The sequence below is a fragment of the Nymphalis io genome, chromosome 21 (assembly GCF_905147045.1).
Source record: "Nymphalis io chromosome 21, ilAglIoxx1.1, whole genome shotgun sequence".
Classification (NCBI taxonomy): Eukaryota; Metazoa; Arthropoda; class Insecta; order Lepidoptera; family Nymphalidae; genus Nymphalis; species Nymphalis io.
In genome coordinates this window covers 2,730,153-2,745,627 of record NC_065908.1, presented here as the reverse complement: position 1 = coordinate 2,745,627, position 15,475 = coordinate 2,730,153, and the positions used below count along the sequence as shown (strand labels likewise).

General features: G+C 36.1%; 1 protein-coding gene across 3 annotated transcripts in view; it reads right to left on the bottom strand.

Annotated features, from left to right (window-relative positions):
* Positions 1-15,475, bottom strand: part of LOC126776791 (ecdysone oxidase-like) — a 119,164-nt gene that overhangs the window by 95,595 nt on the left and 8,094 nt on the right. The gene's annotated exons all lie outside the window — the stretch shown is intronic.

The following is a 15,475-nucleotide window of genomic DNA, read 5'->3' as shown; positions in this document are numbered from 1 at the left end:
TTGTAAAGCTTAAAAAACTTATTTTAAGTAATTCAGCTAGGTCCAATACGGATAATAGAATTCCTATGTAAACATAAAACAAAGTCATATAAACTTTTATTGCTTTTTTAATTGAGCAGAGAATATCTTCTAGATAAAAGACTTAACTCATAATCTTAATCACTGGTATAAATCTGGTGCAAATGAAACTTATGAGCTTAACGTGATAATTTGCGTTTATTTTCATACTCGGAATTGTATAACATTGTGATTAATCTTGTATGCATTGGATAGAACTCTATACTGGTGGTAGGGCTATGTCCAATCTCGTCTGGGTAGGTACCACCCACTCATCAGATATTCTACCGCAAAATAGCATTATATTAATAGCATATTGTTGTGTTCCGGTCACATCACATCTTAGTTCCCTAAAAAAACACTACATATATCCTTATATAAATCACCTAATACGCATTCTCAAATGAGGTTGCGCAAATATCACGAAACCTTCTTACTAACGAAAGAGGAACCCTTTTTTTGGTAGGGACTTTCACAATTTGTTACTTAACTCGTGTCGCTCAACGCTGATCTTATGAATGTATCCAAACCAGCAAATTCAATCAGTTTCAAGGGGCAGGATATCGTAAGGGCGCGTGCATAAATAACGCGAGTCGGCCCCCATTCCGACGATGGTTCCTCCAGGATATATTGCCATGGACTGGTATAGATGACCTGGCTTGTCTATTCACAATTCTGTTCGAATTCCGTGTGTAGAAAATGTTTACCAAAGAAACATTATGATCCTTCGTTATCCAGAAACATCTATCGAAAATTATATTTTAATCTACATTTTTTATATCATAGCAACAGCCAATCGTTGTCCACTGCTGAACATAGGCCTCTCTCAAGGTGCGCCAAAGCTCCCGGTCCTCCGCCTTCCGCATCCAGTCGTCGCCCACCACCTTCTTAGGCCTCTGCCTCGAATCTCGCGGGCAGCGGGGCGGCGGCGGCGGCGGCGCGGGAGCGGCAGGATCTTACGCGTATAATCAAATGGACCGACCCTCGAATACAGCGGTGCAGGAGCGGCGCGGGGGCGGGCAACGAGCGGTGCACTCCAGTCAAGCGGTGACCGCCCGCGTTGCGCGTCTGCATTGTAGGTATAGTGTTGTACATTTTTTTTGTGACGTATCAAAATGTCTTCGGACGTGCAAGAGCTAATTATTTCGGCAATCTTTGAGAGGACACCCATATGGAACAGCAAAGATGTGAACCATAAAAATAGAAGAATAATTAACCAATTATTAGTCGTAGAATTTGTCGGGATTTTGTCTCTGTTCTTCATAATTTCGATAAAACTCGCCATTTATTTTCCTTGCCCTATAGTAGGGATCCACTTCTTCTTTTGCCCACAATAAATCGAGCGTTAGGAATAAATTTGAATCAAAAAGATGTCGCCGTTTTTCAGACATTTCGTTCGCGAATAAAAACAAATATCTCGACAACACAACCACGAACACAACACTACACCGCTATAGTGCCGCGCGATCTGCCCGCTAGTTTGGAGAACAGGTATGCGTTGCCCGCTCCGCTGCCGCGCCGCCGCCGCCGCCGCCCCGCTGCCCGCAAAATTCGAGGCAGAGGCCTTAAGGTCATCGGTCCACCTGGTGGAGGGCGCCCTACGCTGCGTTTGCCGATCCGCGTTTTTTATAGTCACATGCTAATTAATAATGACAGTTTTATTTAACCGATTATAAATAAACTTGTCTAATTTTGTCTTATGTTTATTGGAAATAAAAAATAAAGCCCCAGGACATTTTATTTAAAAAGAAATATCAATTATATGATTGTGCATTTTAATGCTCCAATTATATCATAATTAATTTTAATTGATTTCACACAAGCGAATCACTTAACTATAAACTGTGAGTAATTTTATTAATTAAAATATTGCATGAAAATTATAACGAAATGAAGCAATTAATGTATTTATCACTTCATATTGTATAGTAACAGCCTGTTAATGTCCCACTGCTGGGCTAAGGCCTCCTCTCCCTTTTTGAGGAGAAGGTTTGGAGCTTATTCCACCACGCTGCTCCAATGCGGGTTGGTGGAATTCATATTGTATTCATATTCAATACAATACAATTCATATTGTAAGCAACGTTTAATTCAAATCAACGCATTTGCTTATTGACTGTCAAAAATCTCCCGCCTTTTAAAAAGAACTGGCTGAATAAATTCAGTGGGCTTTTATGTAAATATTAATTTAAAAAATTTGTTCACAATAATTATTTATTATTTGTTAAGTTACTAATTATATCTACTTATTGACCATTTATAATAAATTTATAATACGAATAAAAAATATTATGTAGAAACCCACGCGCTAATGTAAAACGAGTTTACCCACTAAGATGTAAATTTAAAAGATCACGGACTTAAATACGGGGATATGTTTATATGCACTTCATCTGTATTTATAATTTATCTCGTTAAAGTAATACGTAGTAAGGAAACTTTTGTCTCGTAAAAAAATTGACACATTATCCACCAAACCACACTAGAACAGTGTGGTGGAATATGCACCTTTCCCTCGAGAGTCTTGATCCCACAGTGGAAAGATTACGTGTATAACAAAACTCTACCAACACTTGAAACGTTGAGATCTTTCTATTGATTTTGTCTACAATTTCACTATAAAAGGGCACGTGTAGAAAATCTCCCGTTTCTTCAAATTGGACGTAAGGCCAGACAAATGGTTTCGCGAAACAATACACTTAGCGTGTGATTGAAAAACGACGACGCTCACTCTTCTTCAAGGTCTTATTCCAACACGAATCTACTCACTCTGATAATATTTTTACTTATTCTTTAAATTTTCTTTTAAATATTTTATAAAATTCGTATGCGATCCGAGGGTTGTTTGTTACCACTAAAATGCGAGTTCTCAATTTAAAAACATTGTATAAGAAATTATAAGGCTTTTTTGTGTCTCATTACTATTTGTTTTATATTTCAAACAATTTTAATTTAGAAAAAAAAATCATAGTACTTTTAATATTTATATTAAAGATTTAAATATTTTTTGATTTGGTTGTAATTTATAAATATCTAAAAAATTCAAATACATTTATTTTATTACAATTTTCATTGATAATTTAATAATTTTAAGTTATATTGGGACCATAAATATGTTAACACAAATTAAAATAAAATTAGATACTGTGTAAATGATAATAACGTAGAATAGTAGCATGAATACTAGCAACATTACCTCATTGATACGGAATTCCGTTACTCTGGGCAAATAATAATAAATAAAAAAGCCTTCCTGTCACCACGGCAATGACGTTATGACGTCACGGTCATGACGGCAATAATGGTGTTATATGTTTGAAATAACTCGATAAAGTAAAGAATCGTAACACCTATATATAAAGAGCCAACATGGTCCAGCGGTGAGAACACGTGAACCTTAACCGAAAATTGCGGGTTCAAGTCCGCGCGAGTACCAAAAAATATTCATATACTTAATTTGTGTTTATAATTCATGCCGTGTTCAACTATAACACACAAGTGTATCCACAAACACACATTTGAGAGCGTGGTGGAATAAACCACAACTAAACCAAACCTTCTTCAAAAAGCCCAGCTGTTGAACATTTCAATTATGTTATAAATATTTCTTGACCTATATATAAACTTCAGTTTAAAATATATGCAAACAAATATCAAAAGGTATTCCTTTTAAGCAGAGATTAAAGTATCTATGTGTCAAGTAATCCCGCATATAGAGACAGCCTCACGATCTTGACTGCCTCGTTAATTACAGCTTACACTTGTAAACACGCTATTAACTCCGAAGTAGGTTAACAATTTTAGTATCAGACAATTCAAACAATTGATTAATTGAAGCATAATAATTATTTCCGTTAATTTTAATCCATATATTCATCAATATAATATATATATAGTTTAACCGAAGCCGAGTTAATGAAATATCGTATATGAAATATGTCAAATCCTATCTTAAAGAGTCCATGTGATGTATATATATGTATCTTATTAATTGTTTAAGATTTTACTTGGATATTTTTATGATTATTTTATTTATTGTTTATTTTGTTTCACTTTTTTTTATTTCTTATAGTTTGAAATAACTGAATTATTATAAGAAGCATTTCCAGATTCCGTTTAGTCTATCAAAAGTTATAATAACGTGACTATTTTTAGTGTTATTATATATGTTTCGGCCATTAGCCCATAGATGGCGATGTGCTAAATACATCAATTTCCTTATCGCGGTGTCCAGATTTTTCAAAGTAGAGTGACCTTCTGTCATATACATTAGCATTAACGGATCGTTCAAATTTGCGTTGTTGATCTATCGTCGTTTTGTCTGACTGTTTTGGTTTTAATCAATAATTTCATTATTAAAATTTACATTGATAATATTAAATATTTTGTAGCTTTAGGTTGCTATTAACTCGGCTGTAATTTTGATTTATTATTTTTAACTGCGGAGCTGCGGAGGCCTTTAGCCCAGTAGTGGGACATTCACAAATTCTTAAGTAATATTTGTGTATTGAATTTTATAGATTATTACTTTTTACTTTTAAAGAGACCTATTACTTAGTTGTACGGCTTAATAAAGTTTGCATTAAATTGTTTAGTTTTATATTTATTTATAGTTTAATTAGATAAGTAGGGTTGCAATTTTTTATATTACTTGCACAGTTGCTGCTCAACCCATGGGTGACTGACTGTATTTAGCATGTTCACGTGTACTTCATGTCAAAAATATTTTGTCCTAGCAAATGGAAATACTACACCTAATACAGTATAGAAGGACGCATTACAATAATTCAGTATGTCCATTTATTTCTAATTACTAGAATAATATTATATATATAGGCTTCTGTATCTTTGACAGATGATTTAAGCAGCATCGCGAAGGCACTTGCGTTCATGACTGAAGAGACCAATGCGAGAGAGGATCCCTTGACCGCACTACCGACAAGTGTATGCGCCCCCAGATGGTCGGGGGTTTGAAGCCCGCTCATGACGCCTAGTACGTTTTTCTTTTAATAATTCAAACCAGGCATCGTCATGCTTTGATAGACCTCGCGTCTCCACTTGGCACAGTCCTCAGCCAGTTCCTCCCATCGGTTGCTAGGGATGTTAAACGCAACCATATCACGCTTAGCGCAATCTTTCTAACGGAGCATAGGCCGCCAAACAGACCTTTTCGCATCGCAACCTCCAGTAGTATTTGCATTGGATGATGAGTCTGCTCCATTCGATGCACGTGTCCCAGCCACCGTAACCGTTTTTTTGAGAATGGCCGAAATTCAAGGCAGCTGTGCCTCGCCTAGAACTGACACATTTCACGCGATCCTGCCATGTGATGCCCAGAATGTTCCGAAGACAGCGCAAGTGAAATGTATTCAGTCGGCGTTCTTGTTTTGCGTACGTTGTCCACGTTTCCGCTCCATACGAGAGTGTGCTTAGGGCACATGATTGGTAAACAAGCATTTTCGTTTTTACCGTTAGGTGTCTGTTATCCCAAGTCCTTGTACAGAGCCTCCCGAACCCAGAGGCTGCTTTGTCGATGCGGGAGTCGATTTCTGCATCAAGCGAGAGATTGCTCGACAATTGCGACCCAAGGTAGCAAAACTTGTTAATTACCTGCAAAAGTGCGCCGTTAAGCAAGATGACTGGTTGCTCTAAACATCCTTGCGCTAAAATAACGGTCTTCTTGCAGTTTATGGACATTAAATAAAAAGGGACATAAAATCTTAGTTCCCAAGGTTGGTGGCGCATTGGCTATAAGCGATTGGTTGACATTTCTTACAATGCCAATGTCTAAGGGCGTTTGGTGACCACTTACCATCAGGTGGCCCATATGCTCGTCCACCTTCCTACTCTATAAAAAAAAAAAAACATTGAAAAGACGTTGCACGCTCTGGCAAATTTGTCCATTAGACTCTGGATTTGAGCTTGGTCATGAGCAACGAAGGCAGCGTAGTCAGCGAAGAGGAGACTATCTACAAATAGGTCCTCCCTGTGGCGTTTGGACTTGAGCATTGAGATGTTTTACAGTCTACCATCGGTTCGCGTGTGTAAGTGGACGCCTTGCTGTTCATCTCCAAAAGCAGCCTTCAGAAGCCCCGAGAAGAATATTCCGAACAAGGTGGGGGCCAGTACACACCTTGACGAACACGACAGCGTACGTCGAATGGCGTAGATGTGTTGTCATTGTGCAGGACGGTGACTTCTATACCTTCTATACCTGTCCTCATAGTTTGGACATTCCATGTCACAAAGCGCATGTAAGCAGCGTTGGTATGGGTTTTGAGATTTTTTGCGTTCCTTTGAGCAGGTGGTTAATGTTTCAGCGTCAACGTGTAGCTATAAGGCTTGTGTTCCGTTCACCCCGGCGGAACAAGTTAACGCTGAGGCGGATCAGTACCTTATTGATCGGGGGCTGCCTAACTTAAAGCAGGCGGTAGCTGATCAATGGATCTACGATGGATCCTCCTACTATCAAGAGTGGCCCCTGGCGTCCGCACTTACGCCTATTCGTGCTGACTTATAACCGGTGACTGCCACTCTCCGTGTTGTTTTCCACCTGTAAGACAGGTGAGCGAAGTGTCCTCTCCGCGCATGCTGCTACGCCTGGGCCAGGCAACTTAATGGCAACAAGGGCTTGCCCAGTACCCATGCCAACTTCTCCTCCTCCCCAGCAGGATCCACAAAAATGACGAGTCAATACGTGTGGTGCTGGTTTGGCCGCAGGTCACCTGGCTTACGCTTAAACGGAGGCACCGCTCCGGGCTTAATATTATTTTTCCTTCTTTTTTAGAAACTAGGTGTTGACGTCTTTGCCATTGTGGGGTCACAGCCCTCTTCTCATCAGGTTTTATTTCACGAGCCGACGTGAAGAAGAAGAACGTAGCCGCTGTGATGTTATTACAGCTTCCTATAGCTACTGATGAGAGTTTGTAGGGAACAACGATTTGAACGACAATCTGCTACTTTCAAAATAGAAAGTCGGCTAGCAGAGAGCGACGTTGTTACTCTATTACGTCCAATATGCCGGAAGGCAAGGAAACAAAGGAAGGGAGTAATATATCAAGGAGAGGGGTGAGGATACTGTGATCACGGAAGATACAGGAATGTGACACTAGTAGCTACAGCAGTCCGGGGTCGCGTACCCGTAGTGATTCCAACCAGCTATCGGACAGATACCTGGTAGATCCACCCTCTGGACTATAGAATAATAATAACTTAATATAACTCACTTATATCATAAAAATGAAAGGTTGTGTGTTGTTGTTGTTAATATTTGTTACTTCTTCGCGCTTTCTCACAACTAAAATATGACTATAATAATAAAATATGCTAATGATAGCATATTTTGGCCTTTTTATCCCGTTTAACTGAATTTTCGATCATGACGCGGGTGAAGCCGAGGGCCAAGTGCTTGTCTTATATAAACGATGTACGTCCATTTCATGAAGGTCACACGAACTTGTTTTTCACACATTAGGAGCGGCACCTAATTTTGATTTGTATATACTTTTTTAAGACCTCAATATAAATAAACTTATAGTTTTACATAATTTACATTGCCCTTCCTTCAAAACCGGTCAAAAGGCGTTAATTTTGGTCAAGGTTATTTTACAATTTTGTTTCGCGTTTTTGTTCACAGTAGCTATATTTTATAATGTTTTTTTACAAATAAGGACGAAATTTCATTAACCACGGCTAACTATATTTGTCAGCGTAGCCAGGACTTTAGTACAGATGCAGATGTAAAACATCGAAAATGTTGTTTAAATAATTAAAAAGAAAACTTATAAATAAAAATGGAATAAAATAAATAAAAACGGAGTTCGTTAATAAAATAAATATATTTTATTTATTTTATTTTATTTTTTATTTATGTACCAACAGTGTATACAGAAAATTATATAAATGAAAAATGTGTACAAAGGGATAACTTATCTCTAACAAGAGATCTCTTCCAGAAACCCTGAATCTAGTGGAGATTATTTGTAATACATATGGTGTAGGTACAATATCAATTAGTTTTATATTATAAAATTCAAGTAGACTTAACGATAAATGAATATATTACACACTAAATACAAATAAATATATTAATATATACCATCATCTATAATATATATATACATTCAACTTACATAGATACAAAATATATATATATATATACATACATATAAAATAAATTAAACTTAAGTGGAAAGAAAGTGTTGCTTAACTCTGATTTTAAACGATCTTATTGTAACATTATTATGGAAAATATTATCTGGAAGAGAGTTCCATAGGCGAGCGGCAACAACGGAAAACGAGTTACCAAAGGAAGTAGTATTAAAAAATGGTACCTCAAGAGTTTTCGACGCCACACATGCGCGTACTGGTCTTTCACGAGCAGGACAAAACAGAAAACGCTCATGTAGGTAAACAGGGCTACCATGGTTTAATATATTAAAAAGAAGCGATAATATGTGCAAGCTCCGGCGAAGTCGGATAGGAAGCCACTTTAACTGACGTCGATATTGAGAAATGTGATCAAATTTGCGCAGACCGTAAATGAAACGAATGCACAAATTTTAAAGTCTATCTAGTTTGTCAAGTAGCTCTTCATTCGCATCAAGATAGCAAACATCAGCGTAGTCCAGGAAAGGAAAAAGAAGGGATTGTGCAAGTAAAATTTTTGTTTTGAAAGGAAGGAAATTCTGCAAACGTTTTAGAGAATGCAGAGAGAAATGGACACGTTTACTGACTTCGTTAACCTGAGCTCTCCATGATAAATTGCAATCTATGACTAACCCCAGATTACTAGCTTGGTCACTATATGCAATTTGAGTTATTATTATATTTTCTTACTCTTATTACATAACAAAGAAGTACCTATTTAGTATACGCGCCTTTTATGTGACAAGAAATTGTGAGTGACGGCGGAGAGTGGGCACGACATAAGAAAGCGTCATGCCGCTTGCAGTCACGGCATACGGGTCGGTTTTACTCCCAAGATGCCTTGTCCATATATATTGTTGTATTTATTAATAATAATTGATATTTTATTAATTTAATTTCTTTGCATTATATTTTCTCATGGACTAAAGTGAATACAGTTGATTGATTGGTAAATAATTTTGATTTAAATTTAGACTGAATTTTCTGGGGAGAGTAAGATTTTCTTGCGGGTGTCGTGCCCACCTGTACACCTAACTTCACTCAATGCTCATGCCTATACAAGAGAATATATTCTTTTATATACATTTTTAACCAAAATGTTCGTTTCGTTCATTTTACCACATATATGATAGCGAATAGATTTGTGACGTTGGGAAATCCACACGTCGCATGTCAAACCCGAGGGACTTAGCCAAGAGTGAAATGCATATCAAAATATACTACAAATATCTAAAATACAAACTGAAATAGTCTAGTAAAACATCGTTACTAGAGTTGCATAAAATATTTGCTGAATCATCCTCATAAAGATGTTTCTGTGACAACCGACCAAAACATTGTCTATGATTTTTCTCCACACTTGGTTAAGCCTGAACTCTCTTCAGTTGTGTCGGATTGCCATCCCATCTCATTATGAGAATGAGGGAACAGTGCACAATAACAGAGACGACTATTTCCTTATTAAAGAAGAGTTTATCTTTATCTTATCTAATAAATCTACGCCCGTAAAAAATAATTAACCTCAAATAGAATCACATAATATAAAACATACTAATAACAATAAAATCGTAATACTTTTATAAACAGATAAACATTTAAATGATATAAATATTTTTCATCATCTTTTCAGCGTTATTATTCACATTATACTATATTATTTTATATACAGTCGCCTAAATACTATATCTAAATATTCACCCTCGGAACCTAGGCCGACGAGGCACCAGCCAATAATAATATAATGTTATTCTAACCGCTTCGAAATGGGGGGACCTCACATGTCACAGTGCCTGGAGGCTCTATGTCCAGGCCTGATTTATTTGTTAATGAATATGGTTGATAATTCTCTATCCTTGTAACTTTCATAGTAACAATATGTCCATGTTAGGATATCCTAACTTGCATTACGTTCCGTTTACATGCAAACGTATTCTGCAGTAACGTTTGATCTACGACAAGTGTTAGCTAGTCCCTAACGTATTGATAAATATTCGATTTGCTTCGCAAGGAAACGAATTGCATTCACTCGCAACTCACTTATATGCTACACTTGACTATTGAAGCATGTTAAACTTGTTCATCCCAAGCGAATTGGTGCGTGGTAAAATAAAATACAAATTTTATTTTACTTTCAAATATTAACCAATTAAAAACTTATGCTTTACAATATACCGTAGTTTATAAATTGAAGCTGTACTGAGATGACTGAGAAAACATATAAAACCAATAGGTATCAAGTGTAGCACAAACTGTTAGATTTCTATCTCGTCGGATTGCCGTCCCATAGAATTGCATCTAGTATAAGTATGTTTGCACTATCTACAGCTTAACATTAAAAATTTAACCAACATCATTGAGTCATACATATTTTGTCGCATTTTTAAGTCTAATTTATCAAAAGTAGTTAAATAAAATTTTTACGTACGTATTTTTAACTACAATTTTTCGATATTTTCTCAAATTTAAAAATCAAGTATTCATTAAGGTCGCTTAGCTCTTATTTTGAAAAGGCCTTTGAAAGCCCTACAAACAAATTGAAAAAAAATAGTATTGATCAATATTTATTTACTTTACTAATTATAACGTTATTGGGAAAATAGAAATTTTTCGAAAATTAAGAAAAATGAAGGAAATTATATACAATTTTCGAATTAGTGCCTAACCCTAACTACCTATGTAGCTGTGAAATGGAAGATATTTTTTATTCAAATAGACTTTTACAAATATGTACTTATGAATCGTCAAGCGCTACCACTAATAAATAAGTTTTCTCTCAGCTTCAATTCAAGAGTAATCATTCTGAATCACTCTCGCCTACTTTACAGTGTCGCTATCAATATTAAGATATTTAATTAAATTCACGTTAACGAAATAGATAATTATTACTTTATGTATAATAAAATAATTTAATGGGTAAGTATTTACTTAGAATATTTTTTTATTAATGTGTTCTTAGGACTAATATGTTTTTTTTTTAAACTCGAAGTTTAATAAAAAAAAAACATCGATGTGAATCGTCGAAGAAAACCTTACATGGGCGTCGAAATCCAAGAAATCTTAGGAAACAATTGAACGATTCGTCGGGAACCAAAACGCACCAGTTGCGCTACATAGAGATGAACATTACTTAAGAAGTATTACGTATTCCGTGCAGCGCCGCGTGCATCTGAGAATGCTCACCAGCCACCGGCCACGCTTTATTGCGTTTCGTGTAAGCGAAAAATTCAAAAATATGCAAAAGTGAAATATTCCCACAACAGAATATTCTAGAAAATTCGGATGGTAACATAACGCGACACGTCTAATAAAATTTACAATGACACAACTGTTTCTAAAAATATTAGAAAAGTTGCAACAAAGCAGAGCTTGTACCCAACTTAGTTATTGCGTTCGAGATCTCTAGATTTACAACAACTGGGCACATTGACGCATTTGCTTAAAAAGTGGGTTAATGTTCTTCTGCAACCTTTACTAAATCTCATTTTTTGGTATGACAACTAAACACATCTTTATTGAATGCCCTACAAGACATAGGGATGAAAATAAGATTCACACGTAGCCTAGTTGACAATACTGCTCTCACACAAGCTCAGCTAAATTTTTATCGTGTTAAATTTATTTACATATCACGCTCAATAAAACAAAATGACCTTATATTACTTTGTACAATCGTAAACAGTATTGGCAATATATCATGTTTGCAAATACAGTATTATTTTATAAAATATTTTATTATTGATTATCAGGTATTATAATCTGATAATAACTTATATGAGTAATGTATTATTAATACTTTTAATTGCATTAACATGCAGCCATGATCCTTTAGTAGAATGTTTTTAACTTAGGTATACAGAGTACATTTAGCCGGTTTTGAAATTTCCATTATATTTTTCTTGATTATTACATAGATATTTACGAATTAGTATTCATTCATGATTTTACACACCTTCGTATACGTGTCGGCAAGACCAATCTGTCTATCTGCATGTAGCGTTTCTATATTAATATGGAATCCTGATTATTGTCACTAGACGGCGCTGTTTTCATTCCTTACAAACCGCAGTTATCGTGACCGCTATCAAATAAGTAAAAAAACTCGCACTACGTCAATATTATAAACTGGGCCTGTCAAATGGAACGTAAAAAGTACAGTTTGCAAAAAAAATTTTTTTTTTTACAATGTAAAATTTTAATCTATTTAAATATTCGTTTGATTGAAGATCTAGATATATTTTTGTATGCATAATTATATTTTTCTGGTACACAATACTGTAGGCGTATACGAGTATTGTAACATTTGATAAATGAATAAGTAAATTTATCTTACAAATAAAAAATATCTTGAATGTTTAATTAGTTATAAATATAATTTTAATATTTGTTTCTAATTTTCATTGTTATAGAAGAGTGATGATGATGATGATTAAAAAGCTAAGGGGCTAAAACTTGTTGGTTTATGGTTCATTCACTTATGATCGTTCACATATTTGGATCGCATAGTACCTAAAACATAATTTCCACCCAAAAATATCACCGTCCTTAGTGAATCCCAAATCAATTTTCAGAATATTTATTACTCGGATTATGTTAAAGTCGGCAAGGCGATAATGGGCGAAAAATAGCGGATTGTGCATTAAATTGAATAATTTCTGGGAACCCGACGGCTCACGCAAATGAGATTGTGGATAAGCCGTGTAGCTTTTAAAAATTCCGGCCTCGTGTAATGGGAAAATATGGGCCTCGTTTCGAAAATAACAAATAACACAAAATGCTTTTGTTTTCTTTATAGATTAATTATATTATAATAAAGTATTAGATGTAATCATTATTTTTTATCTCATAATACAATTGCGTTAGAAATATTTTTATGTAATGCCTATGCGCTACCAACCTTGGGTACCGAGGCGTTATGTTACTTGTGCCTGTTACTGTGACTTATTCTTCAAACCGGAACACAATACTAATTATCGCTGTTTAGCGGTTGAATGTTGAAAACAATGTAAATAAATAGGCTCGTAATGTACAAACACCCTGATAAATATTATTTTTGTGTTAGACTTCTTTTAACTGTTCGGAACATTAACCTCAGTAGCGTTTAATCGACGCATCATTACCCAACCCGCTACTATTTAGCAACAGAGCACTATATAAGGAAATGTATAATAATTTCAAAATACGCCTTTAAGAAGGAGCCATGTCGAAGAGGTTTTGTTAACGCCGTGATTTTACTATTTCACTGATAATGAGCGGAATATTTTCACATTTTTATACAATTACACACCAATTTTAATGAAGTGAAATACTAAAGTCAGAGCTGGAATTAGGTGTTAAAAACCTGGTAGCCATCACCGGATCTTTAACCGCGGAGCTCGGGCTACATAATTTGAGATTTGCGTATTTTTAGATGAGGAAAAAAAAACATTTAATTCCAAAATCTTTTTGTTCACCCGCTGTAAAGATATATCCAAATGCCAAGAACATTCAAATCTTTGACTAAAGCATCACAACGCCTTGAGTTCACGACATGTTCGTCGAACTTTGTGTCTAATATCATAAATAAAATTTTACAAAAAATGTTTATAAAATCACTCTATTAATAAAAAATATTACGTATCTTCAGCTGATGCTTATAATAAAAACTTTTAAATCGTCGTTTCTAAAACAAATATTACCTTTGTAATTTAAGTTAACCATGACATGAATTCAAGAAGCATACGAGTACGTCATTTCATTTACGTCTTTGTCGGATCAAGATACATCGAACGCTAGAAAACCAAGGTAACGATCGTATATCAACCATAATTATAATATTTCAATCATATTCTATCATTAACCTTATAAATTGCATATATTAAACAAGTTATGACGATGTGTGTATACAAAGAACTTACCAAATAAATATATTTTTTATAGAATTCGTAGGTGGACGAGCATATGGGCCACCTGATGCTAAGTAGTCAACTACGCCCATAGACATTGGCATTGTAAGAAATGTTAACCTTCACTCACATCGTCAATGCGCCATCAACCTTGTGATGTTATGTCCCTTGTGCCTGTAATTACACTGGCTCACTCACCCTTTAAACCGGAACACAACAATACCAAGTACTGCTGTTTTGCGGTAGAATATCTGATGAGTGGGTGGTAACTACCCAGACGAGCTTGCACAATACCCTACCACAAGTAATATAATCTGCATATGAAGAAAGTTGCTTATCTAGTGATCGGTTTAACTAATTCCTAAGGAGTAAAGTAAAGTTTATTATTATGTGTTTAAGGTAATATACAAAAAATGTATATATCTCGAATATTAAAGCCTTACTCATTCTCTATTTGCGAGCTTAGGTATGCCCATAATCCGACAGCATGGCATGAGTTCAATCCAATTACTACCAATTGTCTTTCGTGATTTTTTCGTGGTTTTCGTGATTTTTTTATAGAACAACCCCATGACCTTTATTGAACCAAAATTGAAACCAGTACCTCGGGTTCTGCTACCCTATTAAATGAGAGGAATATTGTCTCAATTTGATACAATAATTTTAGTTAAATTGTAATTTCACTTGAGATATTCAGTGAAGGAGGCTCACATGATGGAAAGTGACTACCAGTGCTAATGGACACTCGCAAAACCCGAGGACTTGCAAGTGCGTTGCCGGCCTTTAAAACAACAGGCCATTTTTTTTTCGCTGGAAAAACGCATTAACGCGTTTTCCCCACATGAAGTGGGAGGGCATGTGGGGCTCACCGACGCTAATGTTGCCGGAATACCCACTAAAAAACCAGCGGTACCCACACCGTATTTTCGGGGGACGTCACGGGATCGCTTGCGCATGCTACCGTGACGTCCCGACGGTAGGCCCGCCTCTGCAAGCCTCCAAATTCTAAGGGTTTTTTTTTATATATGCCCCGGGATGGCAAATGACTCTACTCCACCTGATGGTAAGTGGTAGTAGAGTCCAAACGCGACGACGGCCAGTACAGTCGGGAAGAATGTTCTGTACTAGCCGTCCCCGCCTTGCCGGCCCGCAAGATGCCTCTTCACGCCTCGTTTGAAGGAACCCGGGTTGTAAGAGGAGGGGAACACGTGAGCTGGTAAGGAATTCCATTTTTTGGTAGTGCGACAAAGAAAGGAGTTGCCAAATTTCTTTGTGCGCGATGGAATTGATGTCACAGTTAGGCGGTGACATCGAGAACCAGCTCGCGTGGACTTAAGAAGGAAGGGGGAAGCAGGAATTAGAGAGAATAATTCCTCAGAGCACTCACC